We start from the raw sequence: 13,759 nt of genomic DNA, 5'->3' as shown, positions 1-13,759 counted from the left end.
CAGGAGCTGGGGTTGCTTTGTTCTTGTACTTCTCTGACAATGCAAGGTGTTGGTTATAATGATTCCACATTTCATCAGGAGGAGAATTCCATTTAAATTGGTTTTCCCTACTCCTTCGCTGCTAACCAGACTTTTCTGAAGGTTCATGTCCTTTTTAATTCCTGCATTAAAATCGTCAAAGAAAATCAATTTGTCTCCTGTTGGAACTTGGGTCAGGGCATGTTTAAGGTTGAAATCAATTTCTTCTTCTGCCTTGTTTCAATGTTGGAGCGTTAGCACTAGTTCTGTGTTTAAAGTGATCTAGACAGTCATGAGCCGCTCAATTATCCACTAAGGATCCAAATCAGCTGCTTTTTGACATTTAATTCAACTCCATATAGACAGGATTCTTTTGTTTTACCTTTTCCAGAAGCTGGTGTACTCATCACTTTTTGTTCCTTTAGCTGGTCTTCTGGCAGTTGTCTTGCTCAGGACATTGTCAACTTCAAAGCATTTTTATAGTAATAGATTGAAGCTTGGATCTGTCACTGTTGGGTTCAGTTGTTCCAGGTCCCAAAGTTCATTTAACATCTTTTTATCCTTAGTGGAGCAAATGTTGCTAGACATGACAAACTAATGAGGAAGGATACGAAGCAGACTTACTGCCTTTGATTTTGTTTGATCACTGCAACTCTGATTTGAATATAAACTTTTAAAGATTACTGTGATAGCTATTTTTAGAAATCTTGAAAAATCAGTTTTAATTATTTTCCAATGATAAATTTCTGAATTCAATAGGTGTTAATTAAGTTTTTCCTATTGTCTTCAATGTCAATTGTTTCCCTCAATGTCAACAAAACAAAAGAGCAGGTCATTGACTTCAGGAAAGGGGGCGGTGTACATGCACCTGTCTACATCAATGGTGCTGAGGTCGAGAGGGTTGAGAGCTTCAAGGTCCTGGGAGTGAACATCACCAACAGCCTGTCCTGGTCAAATCACGTTGAAGCCACGGCCTAAGAAAGCTCACCAGTGCCTCTCCTTCCTCAGGAGGCTAAAGAAATTTGGTTTGTCCCCTTTGACTCTCACCAACTTTTACTGACGCACCATAGAAAGCATTCTATCTGGATGTATCACGGCTTGGTACGGCAACTGCTCTGCCCAGGACCGCAAGAACTGCAGAGAGTTGTGGACACAGCCCAGCGCATCACGGACACCAGCCTCCCCTCCTTGGACTCTGTCTTTACCTCTCGTTGTCTTGGTGAAGCAGCCAGCATAGTCAAAGACCCCACGCACCCAGGACATTCTCTCTTCTCTTCCATCGGGTAGAAGATACAGGAGCCTGAGGGCACATACCACCAGACTTAAGGACAGCTTCTACCCCACTGTAATAAGACTATCGAACGGTTCCCTTATACAATGAGATGGACTATGACCTCACGATCTACCTTGTTGTGACCTCGCACCTTATTGCACTGCACTTTCTCTGTAGCTGTGACACTTTACTTTGTACTGTTATTGTTTTTACCTGTACTACATCAATGCACTCTGTACTAACTCAATGTAACTGCTCTGTGTAATGAATTGACCTGTACGATCGGTTTATAAGACAAGGTTTTCACTGTACAAGTGACAATAATAAACCAATACCAATCTGTATGAGTCATGTTGATATCGTGGACCTGGTTTTTGTAAGGGAAAAATAGTTTTGCAATTTAGATTTTTGAAAAAATAACTTCTATTGTTTCATTGGGTATAATTCTTTCTTCTTGTCAGGTGTGAAACAATGACAGCATTGACACAAATGGTCATCTGAAAGTTGTTCTTCAAAGATTGATTCGGGTTACATCCCAACATATTGTTGCCTTCAGCTGTCTAGATCGTAAAGTTCTCAAGTTTCTTACTGAGTTCTCTTTGCCTATCTTGCTCTTTCCTCTGGCAGCAATTCTCAAAACCAAGCTTTTGGTCACCTTTCTTCTTACTCTGCAAATTTATCGTTGTCTTAGGATGCTACATTCCCTCAAAGATGCTAAATAATGCATGTTCCTTTCTAAAAGCAAGATCAGAATTTTATTATTGTATCATTATACAATTGTAGTGGTCTTACTTTTATTTTTTTTAACAAAAACTAATTTAGTCTTATGGTTAATTGCTCAAAAATTGATACTATAAACTTCAAGTTTACAGAGAATCCATTAGTATTTCTACTTTGACAGTTATTTTACTGTTACTAAAGATTTGATACTCAAATGAAGGATTTAACAATTGTGTCAACATTTATCTGGAGAAATCTAGTTAAATACCAGAAATTCTGAGGTATTGATTTCACCAGTCTGTTTCTTCTGGAATTCTAGAAGATGAAACCTTGATGGGATAATCTGTTGCTCAAATACTTATACTAACAACTGGCTGAAGTACATTTCTGGTTTCCTCTACCATGTTTTAGCCATGGGAATGAGGACAGGGTATTTGAATGTAAAATGTTAATACTGTACCTTCTTCCTTGTCTTATGGGATGGACAGATGGTTAATCTGATATAGATTTGTAACTGGCTATTCAGAGGCCTGTGAAGGCATGTTGTCCTCACCTTTTGATGTATAGGCTACAGCAGCGTGGTGGTTATGTTGCCGGACCAGTCACCCAGCAGTCTGGACTATGATCCACTGTTGATGTCAAATCCAACCATGACAGCATTTAATCTTTTGCAATATACACAGTCAAGAATGAAAAACTGGGATCGGTAAAGGTAACCATGAAATGATTGTTGTAAAATTGTGTGTTAACTAATCTCTGACAGAAATGCAAATGTGCTGTGCATCCCCAATCCTTTCTACATATGACTCCAGGTCTTCAGTTTTTTTTAATCTTCCTTCAAGGAATGTGGACTTTGCAGGCTGAAGCAGCATTTAATAGCCCATTCCAAGTTGCCCTTGAGAAGGTGGTGGTGAGCTACCTCCTTGAACCACTGCCGTTCTTGAGGTGTAGAGAGAGTTCCAGGATTTTGATCCAGTGATGGTGAAGGAATGGGGATATATTTAAGTCAGGATGGTGTCTGGCAAGGGAGGGCCAATTTCCAAGTGGTGATGTTCCCATGCTTCTAGTAGTGCCCTTGTCCTTCTTGCTGGTGGAGATTGTGGGTTTGAAAGATGCTGTTCAAGAAGTCTCGGTGAGTTGCTGCAGGGCTTCTTGTAGATAGTACAAACTACTGCCTCTGTGCATCAGTGGTAGAGTGAGTGGAGTTGTAGATCAGGTGCCTTTCAAATGGGCTGCTATGTCCTGTATGATGTTGGGCTTCTTAATTGTTGTTGAAACTGCACTTCATACAGGCAAGTGGAGAATATTCCACAATCCTGACTTAAACCTTGTAGATTGTGGACAGACCTTGGGGAGTTAGGAGGTAAGTTGCTCTCTGCGGGATTCCTAACCTCCTACCTGCTCTTGTACCCCAAATTGTGTATACCACTAGTCCAGTTCAGTTTCTGGGTTAGTGGTAACCCCCAAGATATTTGATAGTGGGGGATTCAGTAAATGTAATACCATTGAATGTCAGGGGGGTGATAGCTGGATTTTCTTCTTGTTGGATGTTGACATTGCCTGCCACTTAGGTGTTAAGTAACATTAGTGAAACATGTTAGCCCCAGATTTGGATATTGTCTATGTTTGTAGCATTTGGTTATAAATTGCTTTATTATTTCAGGAGAGCAAATGGTATTAATCATTTGCACAATCATCAACGAACATCCCTACTTCTAAACTCATGATTGAAGGAAGACCATTGATGAAAGTAGCTGAAGATGTTTGGGCATAGGGACACTAGCAGGGATGTCCGTGGCTGAGAGGATTGACCTGCAACCACCACAATCATCTTCCTATGTGCTAGGTATGATTTTTTGACTGAACAACTGGCTTAGTTTAGGGCCTGTTGGGGATAGCCAAGTCACAGCCACATCCCATAAAGTAAAAGAATTCTAACTGTAGCACAATGGTGCTTTCCTATGCCATGTGTGTAGAGGTGTCCGCACACCCCCCCCCCCGCCAAAAAAATTCTCAGCGTGTGCATTGGAATAATTATATAAATCAGACTGCAAAACAAAAAGGACACTGAAGCTAAATAAGGAGCATTCTTCAATATGAATTTTGTTCTAACATGTCAACATTTATCCAGGGTGTCAATTTACCTTATGTAAATTTGAGCACATAGCATCCACCAATATGCTAGGTGCCACCTGAATAACATTCTTTCAAGGTATTAATGATGCAATTAAAAGGCATTGATGGTGTGGGAACAGTAACCACTCAGAATTAGTTGCTAGGATCAACTTCTCGCTGTACACTACCATAAAAAAAAGTTTTCAAAAATAAATTGTTTTTGTGGTTTATTCTTGCATGATGTCAAACTTGTGTTTGAGTACATTTAGAATTTCTTTCAATTCATATATCTTTGGACTTGAACTTGGGTCGTAAATTATTGATGTAATTGTGGTACATCTAAATTTTCAACTTGATACATTTGATAACATGGGAGGACCATAGCAAATTTCATTGGATATAGACTTAAAAAGTTGAGTTCCCCTTTATTATTTGGAGAAATTAAAACTGTCAAAAAATATAAGTAAGGAGCAAGGAATCTTTAGAGATCTTTAGGAGGATCTTTTACGATTGACTAATATGGTTCATGCTTGAATATTGTAGCTCATTTGCATTTGCTACATTTTAATAATTTTTAGTTGATCAGTATAGATTATACATGCTCAGAATTTATTCAACATATTTTTCAGAAAGCGTCTGATTCAAACTGATTGTACTACAAAAGGGGGTCACAAGCTTAGTGATTTGCCACTATCAGACAAGAAATAAACCAAATGCAAATATGAAAGTTGTAAAATTTCCTCATGAATGATACTTTTTAAATGAACTACAAACCAGGTACAATCTCTGACCTACATGCATTTTCCTTTCGGAGAATGTGTTGAAATTTAACAAAAATTTATTTAGACTTTTTTGATATTCATTCAAGAGGAATATTTTCAGATGGCTATCACCGGTTTTTCAGAAGAACTTGAAAATATAAAATCACATGTATGAAATGATGTTGTTTCTTTATTTAGGATGGGACAGTAGGGAATAAACCAGGCAACTACAGATTAGTGAGCTTTACATCAGTGATGGGAGGAAATTATTGGAGAAGAAATCCAAGGGATAGAATTGTATACATTTAGAAAGGCAGGGGTTGATCAGGGATGGTCAACATGGCCCTTTGCAGGGGGAAATCTTGTCTCAGTAATTTGAATTTTGAGGAGGAAACCAAGGAGAATGATAAAGGCAGGGTGTTAGATGTTGTCCATATGGCCTTTAAGGCATTTGGCAAGGTTCGCATGGCAGGCTGGCGCAAAAGGTTTAGACATATGGGTTCCAAGTCAAGCTAGCTACTGGATGCAAAATTGGCCTGGTGATGAGAGAGGCAGAGGGTAATAGTGGAAGGGTGCTTTTTCTGATTGGAAGTCTGTAGTCAGTGTTGTACTGGAGGTATCGGTGCTGTGTTAGGAATAGTAAGTTGCAGATGGCACAAAAGTTGGTGTTGTGGATAGTGAGGAAGATTGTTTAAATCTATGGCAGGATATTGGTCAGATGGAAAGTTGGGTGGGGCATTGGCAGAATTTAAGCCTGGACAAGTGCAAGGTGATGCATTTGGGAAGTCAAATAGGGGTAGCACATATACAGTAAATGGCAGGGTGCTAAGGAATGTTAATGAACAGAGAGATTTTGGGATTCGGATCAAGTTTCATAATACCCAGAAGTGCTTGCCTTAATATAAAAGTCGGGACATTATGTTGCAACTTTTCAAAACCTGGAATAATATTCTTCAGCAGGGATAATGGAATGCCTTGAAAAAACTTCACTGTCATAAAGACAGTAAGCACTACTTGAGTGAGCAATATGTTTAGCTTTTAATTATTTACTAACTGGGAGAATTGTAGCATTACATTGGTATGTTCTTGTATCAGATAAGGATGTAAATGCCTGAATATTGTAAATTTCTACTCTGGATGAAAAGAATGAGGCAGGCTGATCACATTTAATGCCTCTGAAGAACAAACAATGCTTAAGAGATGCTGGTAGATCACAACTGCAAAGATCAGTGGCTAAATTTTGAGGCAGAAGGATTTCAGAAGACTGTACCAGTTTATGGGACAAGTGAAGGTGTTGAAGTATATACTTCCATTTCCTCATGAACAATGCTTGGTAAAGTTCACTAAAACCCAGTAGTCTTTTTTGGACTTGTAAATGTTTTTTTTTCTGTATTAATCAACAATACAGGAAAAGGCTGTTACATAGTTTTAAGTGAGATTCCGGTGTTTTTGCAATTTGGTAAATGCCATGTAATTTCAAAATGTGTAGAAATACATGGACAATATTCTGTCTTGACAAGGATTTTCTGGTATTACTTGCAAATGATTTATTTATTAACTGAATTCTATCAATTTTTCAAATGTAACTTTATTTTAATTCTCTGCAACCTATTTTAATCCTGGGAATTCATGCCTTCTTGGTATTTGCTTTTCATTATGTAATGCTAATTTTTTTTTATCAGTGAAAGGAAATTGAAGAGAGAAGTAAAATCGGTGGTGCACTGATTCCAGCAGTTAAGGTTTGGAAATTGTTTATCAACTAGTCTGAGTCCATTTTGCTGTGGAATGTAATGGTTACATTTGCTTTAATATTAGGATTGTTGCCATTTTTTGTTAAAGCACTCATGTTAGCTTTGCTGCAATCTTTTTTTAAAATATTTTGATGTGACGAGATGTGAGAAGAACAATGATTGTTAGGGAAGATGTTGTAAGTGACAGCAATCAGATTATTGGTAATCCTAATTTGTTTGCACATTCTACTTTGCAGAATTCGTAATAATGAATTTGCAGAATTAGTAATAATGAATACTATTTTAACAAAGATAAAGGCTGGGGAGTAGTATTTTAACTATCATGAATTTTGAAGTTTTCTTCCAAAGGTTTAGAAAGGATTATATATACAATTTAATAGTCCCTGGCAAGATAATGAAAATATTTTCAGGTGTAATTTGAAGTTTCTAGTTACCAAGATGTCAATCTTCTGGAATTTCATTGTTAATGGTTGGAAAGGCCTGAATTCCCCTCCTCATGTGTATTTTTGTCTGTAGAAATATTTAATTGACACCAAAAATTCTCTTAGTACAGCATAAACATAAGAGAAAAAATAAATCTTATCTAATGTTTATTCTCTAAACTGGCCCACGATAGAAAATAGGGTGATATTGCAGAGTGCCAAATGCACTGATTGATAATTTTCCTTTCTACCTATATTTTAATTATCTTGTTTATGTTGAGGTCACAATACATAGGAATTAACGAGTGAAATAATTTACAAGTTCCATACAATGTATAACAAACAAGTGTTGCTGGATTTCTGTGTTAGGGGAAGATGTTTTCCTCTTCAAATGCATTAACTTTGTTGAAAAAGTGTGAAATATTGTGCACATTTATTTACATGCTGTTTATACTTGAATTCATTTTCTGTTGTTAGTACTTTTTTTCTTTCTCGTGTGTGATAAATTTACTTAAATAACTAAGGCTGAGTAGCTTCAGCTATGTTAAACTTCTCATGCACTGTAAAATCAGATTTTTGTCTTTGCTCTTTGCACAATGTTGTTGGTGTATTTGTGTGTTTATGTACATTTTTGAAGGCATTTTCTTCAGATGACTCTAATAAATTTGTTACTGTGGGAATTTGATTTACTGGATTATGGGACTGTGTCAATTTCTCAGGGGCTTTTATTGGTTTGTCAGTTGAGTGGTTTAGATTTTAGGGTTGAGTATGCTACTGCCTTGTTTGTTAATATTTTAATATACTGTTCCTTACAAATAATGCTTGCTTTAGCTTTTGGTGAAGAAACATACAGATGCTGATTCATGCAGGCTATGGCATTTAGCTGTTGACATGCAAGAAATTCCTGGGCTCCAATAGTCTTGCTGGGATTCCCCAGCACTGTGCTGGCCAATCTCCCTTCTCTATCCTAAATCAGTCAGATCTGTTGTAGGATTAAAGGCTGTATTCATTTTGATGCAGATTCTTAAGTATTGGTATTGGTTATTATTGTCACTTGTACCGAGGTACAGTGAAAACACTTGTCTTGCATACCGATCGTACAGGTCAATTCATTACACAGTGCAGTTACATTGAGTTAGTACAGAGTGCATTGAGGTAGTACAGGTAAAAACAATAACAATACAGAGTAAAGTGTCACAGCTACAGAGGAAGTGCAATGCAGGTAGACAATAAGGTGCAAGGTCACAACAAGATAGATTGTGAGGTCAGAGTTCATCTCATCGTATAAGGGAACCATTCAATAGTCTTATCACTGTGGGATAGAAGCTGTCCTTGAGCCTGGTGGTATGTGCCCTCAGGATCCTGTATCTTCTGCCTGATGGGAGAGGAGAGAAGAGAGAATGACCCAATGAACATAATAACATAAGAAATAGGAGCAGGAGTAGGCCTCTGGGTCTTCGAGCCTGCTCCACCATTCATTAAGTTTGTGGCTGATCTTCTACCTCAGCGCCATCTTAATGCATCTAGCCTATCAAACCTGTAAAGACTTCTATTTGTTTCAATGAGACCTCCTCTCATCCTTCTAAAATCCTCAATTATAGTCCCAATCTGAATCCATAGTCACTGTTGCGGATATAAGATCAGTCTTCCGGAGAGTGAACCCGCAGAAAGCATCTGGCCTGGATGGTGTCCCTGGTTGTGTCCTTGGGATCCTGTGCAGATCAGCTGGCAGGGATACTTACAGACATTATTAACCTCTCCCTGCTTCAACCTGAGGTTCCCACCTGCTTTAAAAAGACCACTATCATCTGGGTAGCAAGGTAACATGCCTTAATGACTACCGCCCAGTGGCTCTGACATTCACCTTCATGAAGTGCTTTGAGGCTGGTCATGGCACACATTAACTCCACCCTCCCAGGCAACCTCGACCCACTGCAATTTGCGTATTGCCGAAACTGGTCTACGGTGAACGCCATCTCCCTGGCCCGACACTCATCTCTGGAGCATCTGGACAGTAAAGACATCTACGTTAGACTATTGTTTATTGATTACAGTTCTGCCTTCAATACTATAATTCCAAGCAAACTCATCACCAAAATTTGAGACTTGGGAGTCAACATTTCCCTCTGCAACTGGATCCTTGACTTCCTGACCAACAGACTGCAATCAGTAAGGACAGACAGCAACACCTCCGCCACAATTATTCTCAACGCTGGTGACCCACAAGGCTGTGTCCTCAGCCCCCTACCCTACTCCCTATATACTCATGACTGTGTGGCCAGATTCTGCCCTCACTCCATCTACAAGTTTGCAGATGATACCACCGTGGTGGGCCGTATCTCAATAATGATGAATCGGAGTACAGAATGGAGATAGGGAGCTTAGTAACATGGTGTCATGACAACAACCTTTCCCTCAATGTCAGCAAAACAAAAGTGCTGGTCACTAACTTCAGGAAGGGGGTGGTGGGCGTGATGTACATGCTCCTGCCTATATCAAAAGAGGGTTGAGGGCTTCAAGTTCCTAGGAGTGAACATCACCAATAGCCAGTCCTGGTCCAACCACGTAGACACCACCAGAAAGCTCACCAGCTCCTCTACTTCCTCAGGAGGCTAAAGAAATTTGGTATGTCCCCATCGACCCTTACTAATTTTTATTGATTCACCTTCGAAAGCATCCTATCTGGATGCATCACAATTTGGTATGGCAGCTGCTCTGCCCATGACCGCAAGAAACTACAGAGAGTTGTGGACACAACTCAGCACGTCACGGAAACCAGCCTCCCCTCCATGGACTCTGTCTATACGTCTCGTTGCCTTAATAAAGCAGACAGCACAATCAAAGATCCCATCCACCCTGGACATTGGACATTCTCTCTTCTCCCCCCTCCCATTGGGCAGAAGATACAAAAGCCTGAAAGCACGTACCACCAGGCTCAAGGACAGCCTCAACCCTGCTGATAATACTATTGAATTGTTCTCTGTTGACTCTTGACCACACAATCTACCTTGTTATGACCTTGCACCTTATTGTCTACCTGCACTGCGCTTTCTCTGTAGCTGTTACACTTTATTCTGCATTCTGTTATTGTTTTCCCTTGCACTACCTCAATGCACTGTGTAATGAATTGATCTGTATGAAAGGTATGCAAGACAAGCTTTTTATTGTACTTTGATACATGTGACAATAATGAACCAATTCTAAATTCTAATTCCAATCTTCATATGACAAATCTGCCAACCTTGAAAGCATTCTAGTGAATTTTCATTGCACTCAGTGGAAATATATCCTTTCTTGGGCAAGGAGACCAAATCTGCACACGGCACTCCAGATGCAGTCTGACCAATGCCTGCACGATTGTAGGAAGACTTCCTTACTCTTGAATTTAAATCCTTCCTCTTCCTGGGTTATGAGCACCCATGTACATGAACAACCTCCCACAATATTGCATTGAATAGTCTGACATGTATATGTCTGTTCCTGTGAATGGCAGAACTAGTTTCCCCTCTCCACTTTTAGTAACCTTTCTTATCAGTCTTATGTGCTTTCGATACCCTTCATTACAATACTGTGGAGGTATGGTTACCAGATCAAATGACTTTTTTTTGTGTATTTTCTGATTTCTGGACAAAATTGACTTAAGGATGTCTGTAAAATATGGAACCTGTTCATTAGCTAGGGATGGCATATGTAGACAAATGTACCATTAACCCTGTTAATAATTTGCTGCACCTTCAGTGAATTGTGTACAAGCAAACGAGAGTCCCTGTGAACATTGACGTGACCTAAAATTTCACTTTTTAAAGAAGACTCTCTTACTTCTCCACATTGTATTCAATCTGCCACTTTGCCATCCACATGCTTGTTTATATCCCCTTGAAGCCTCTTTTCATCTTCTTCCATACTCCCAATCCCACATAGTTTAGCATCACTAGCAAATCTGGAAATATGATATTTAATTCCCGTCAGCCAAATTGTTAAAATAGGTGGTGAAAAGCTGGGTCCAAGCACTGACCCCTGCGGTAGCCCACCACTCTCATCCTGCCAACCTGAGAAGGGTCTATTTTGCTTTCTATCCAATAACCAATTCTGAATCCAAATCAAAAGATTATTCCTGATTTGAGTGTTCTAACCTTGTTGATCAACATCCTGTGTGGTATCTTACTCAACACCGCCCACAAATTCAAACGCACCATGTTCTTTAATTTTCCCATTTCTCAACTCTACTGGTCACATTCTCAAGCAATTCCAGAACATTGGTCAAACTCTTTTACATCTGTGTTAGCTCTGCTCAATCCTATTATTTTTTCCAAAGTGTTCTGTCATGACATCCTTCATTATTGATTCAGCATTTTCTGTAACATTCATGTTAAGACTTAGACTGGAATGGAAGATGAATTTTAAATTGTAATTTATTTGCAAACATTAAAGTGTTATTTTAAATTATTTCCATCACTTGTAATAGTTTTTAAGCAGCTGTGAATTGTTAAAACCTTAAAAATAATGGATTCAGCTAATATTCTATTAATTGTAAAAAGAAGCACAAGCACAATGCCAATTCATTGAAACAAGTCCTCAGAACCAAATACAACTTCGGGAATTTCATTATTCCATTGATTTTGCAGATCGTCCAATGACGCAAAGGAACAAACAGTAAAATCAGAAGTTTCTTCTTAAAAATAGTTCTTTTCAATAATGTTATCTTCCTGGAAGTTTACTGTAAAAGAACAGCTAATTGTAATGAGGCCTTTTTTTTCCTGCACCCAACCCATGCATCTGGTTACGTATTGGGTCTTTTAGATCTGAGATGGTTTAAGCGAGGAAGGTCTCCTGAAAGCAAAAGATATTTATCGCTTGACCACCTTGCTCCCCCACTGCTCCCAACCATTTTATATATTTTCCTTTTTAATCAACGTCTCCCTCTTGTCTGGCCCTGAAAACAACAGTTCGAGCTTTTTGGCAGCTGAATATTGCTATTGTGTTTTTCCCATTCCACTGCTACGCACTGCTCAGCAGTTACTTACCAATAGTCACCATCTTATAAGATGAATGTTTTCTAATATGCCTGGAGCTGCCAATCAGGAAAAAGCATTCCAGGAAAGATTAGAGGCAGGGACCATGTAAACACATTGGAAGCTGTTGTTGGGATGGGGAGCAGCATTGCTTCGCAATTATAAGATCAGTGCCCACAGGCGGTAGCAGCAGACTAGAGTTGCCTTGTACTCATACAGTTGAAGTTGTAACTGAGAATTATCCACAAGTTGCTGCTTTGGAAGGGTGCAATCGGGGCATGGGAGGAAGTAGCAATGCTGCCATGAAACAGTCTGGTACATGCAATGCCAAATCTGAATAGTGCAGTGCATGATGGAGCAAATACATTGAGTAGGGCACACAGCCACCAGAAACTGTTGGGTGATGTTGCCAGTGTAAACGGAGATAAATTAAAAATGAACTTTCAAAGTTAAAGGAAGTTCATAATGAAATTGGAAATGGGAGAAACTCCAGATGCTGGAATCTGGAGCACAAAACAAACTGCTGGAAGAACTCAGTGGGTCAAGCAGCATCTGTGGAAGCAAAGGCAGCAGTTTATTTTTTGCATTACGTGAAGATTAGGAAAATTCTCGTTAACAGCTGAGTTAGCATATTTGAGAAATTTGATCATATGCAATTAATTTGGCGAATGAAGTATTCTGACAAGTTTACATATGTGAAAACCATGACACTCAGATGAATGTATAATGAGGTGATGATGTGAAAGAAGCACAATTACAGGAGAGAAAGTCCAAATGTAGGCAAGATTTTTGATATACAAATGGATTTACCTTGAAGTTATTAAATATGGTAATGACTCTTGCTGCAATTACTACTAATCTCCCTTTATTTAAAAAAGAGGTTTTATAAAAATTCATTCATTTTAGAAAATAAATTTTTTTACTTTTATATCGTGTTGCTCTGGTATTTATACAGGTGTGTATGGATATTGGGAATGGATGAATATCCTAAATCCTATATTTTTCTCAAAAACAGGTGGTATAAAAATATATATGCAGTTTAAGAATTATGTGTCTCTTCTGTTGGATGCTGGGATTCAAAATGAAACCTTTCCATTGCTAATAAAGATAAAGTTTTAGATCCGTTAAGGAGCTATAAAGAAAGATTACAACATTATGATTGAGAAATATGGTTTAAGTGAACTATTAGTGTTTGTTCAGATTGATATAAGAGGGTTGCAATAAAATCCATCAAACAAAATTATGCAGGTCATTGACATCATCAATGCACTGTTTTAGCAACGTTTCATTCAACATCTTTTTTTCATATTTTTATATTGCATAAGTATATCGTGCAGTTTGTAAGCTTTTAAAATGGAGACTACAACATAATCAGGACTGTGGATAGCATTAATGATAGATGTTAGAAAGAAGGATTTTAATCTTGAGAATATTGCTTTACTATCAAAAGATCAGTCTTCAAGTGTAATTAATTGTGTATGCTAACCCAATAATTTGCAAACAGCCAACGCAGTCTGGTTAATCTGCTGATTTGATAATCCATTAGTACAGATTATGGTGGAATGTTTCCTTGGAGAACAGATGATGTTCTTGCTTCTCTTTGAACAGTACAATGGGATTTTGCTTTTTTTTACATTTACCTGGGCAGACAATTTTACCTTTTAAAAGACCTGTGCCTTCAACTTTT

The 13,759-nt window shown here is 38.4% G+C and overlaps 1 protein-coding gene across 9 annotated transcripts in view; it reads left to right on the top strand.

Moving 5' to 3' along the window:
- The window catches only part of phf21aa (PHD finger protein 21Aa), a 222,629-nt gene that overhangs the window by 64,697 nt on the left and 144,173 nt on the right, over nucleotides 1-13,759 (top strand). The window lies entirely within an intron of this gene.

Source organism: Pristis pectinata, chromosome 14 (assembly GCF_009764475.1).
Source record: "Pristis pectinata isolate sPriPec2 chromosome 14, sPriPec2.1.pri, whole genome shotgun sequence".
Classification (NCBI taxonomy): Eukaryota; Metazoa; Chordata; class Chondrichthyes; order Rhinopristiformes; family Pristidae; genus Pristis; species Pristis pectinata.
The sequence above is the reverse complement of the archived record's forward strand: the minus strand, read 5'-3'. Positions and strand labels throughout refer to the sequence as shown.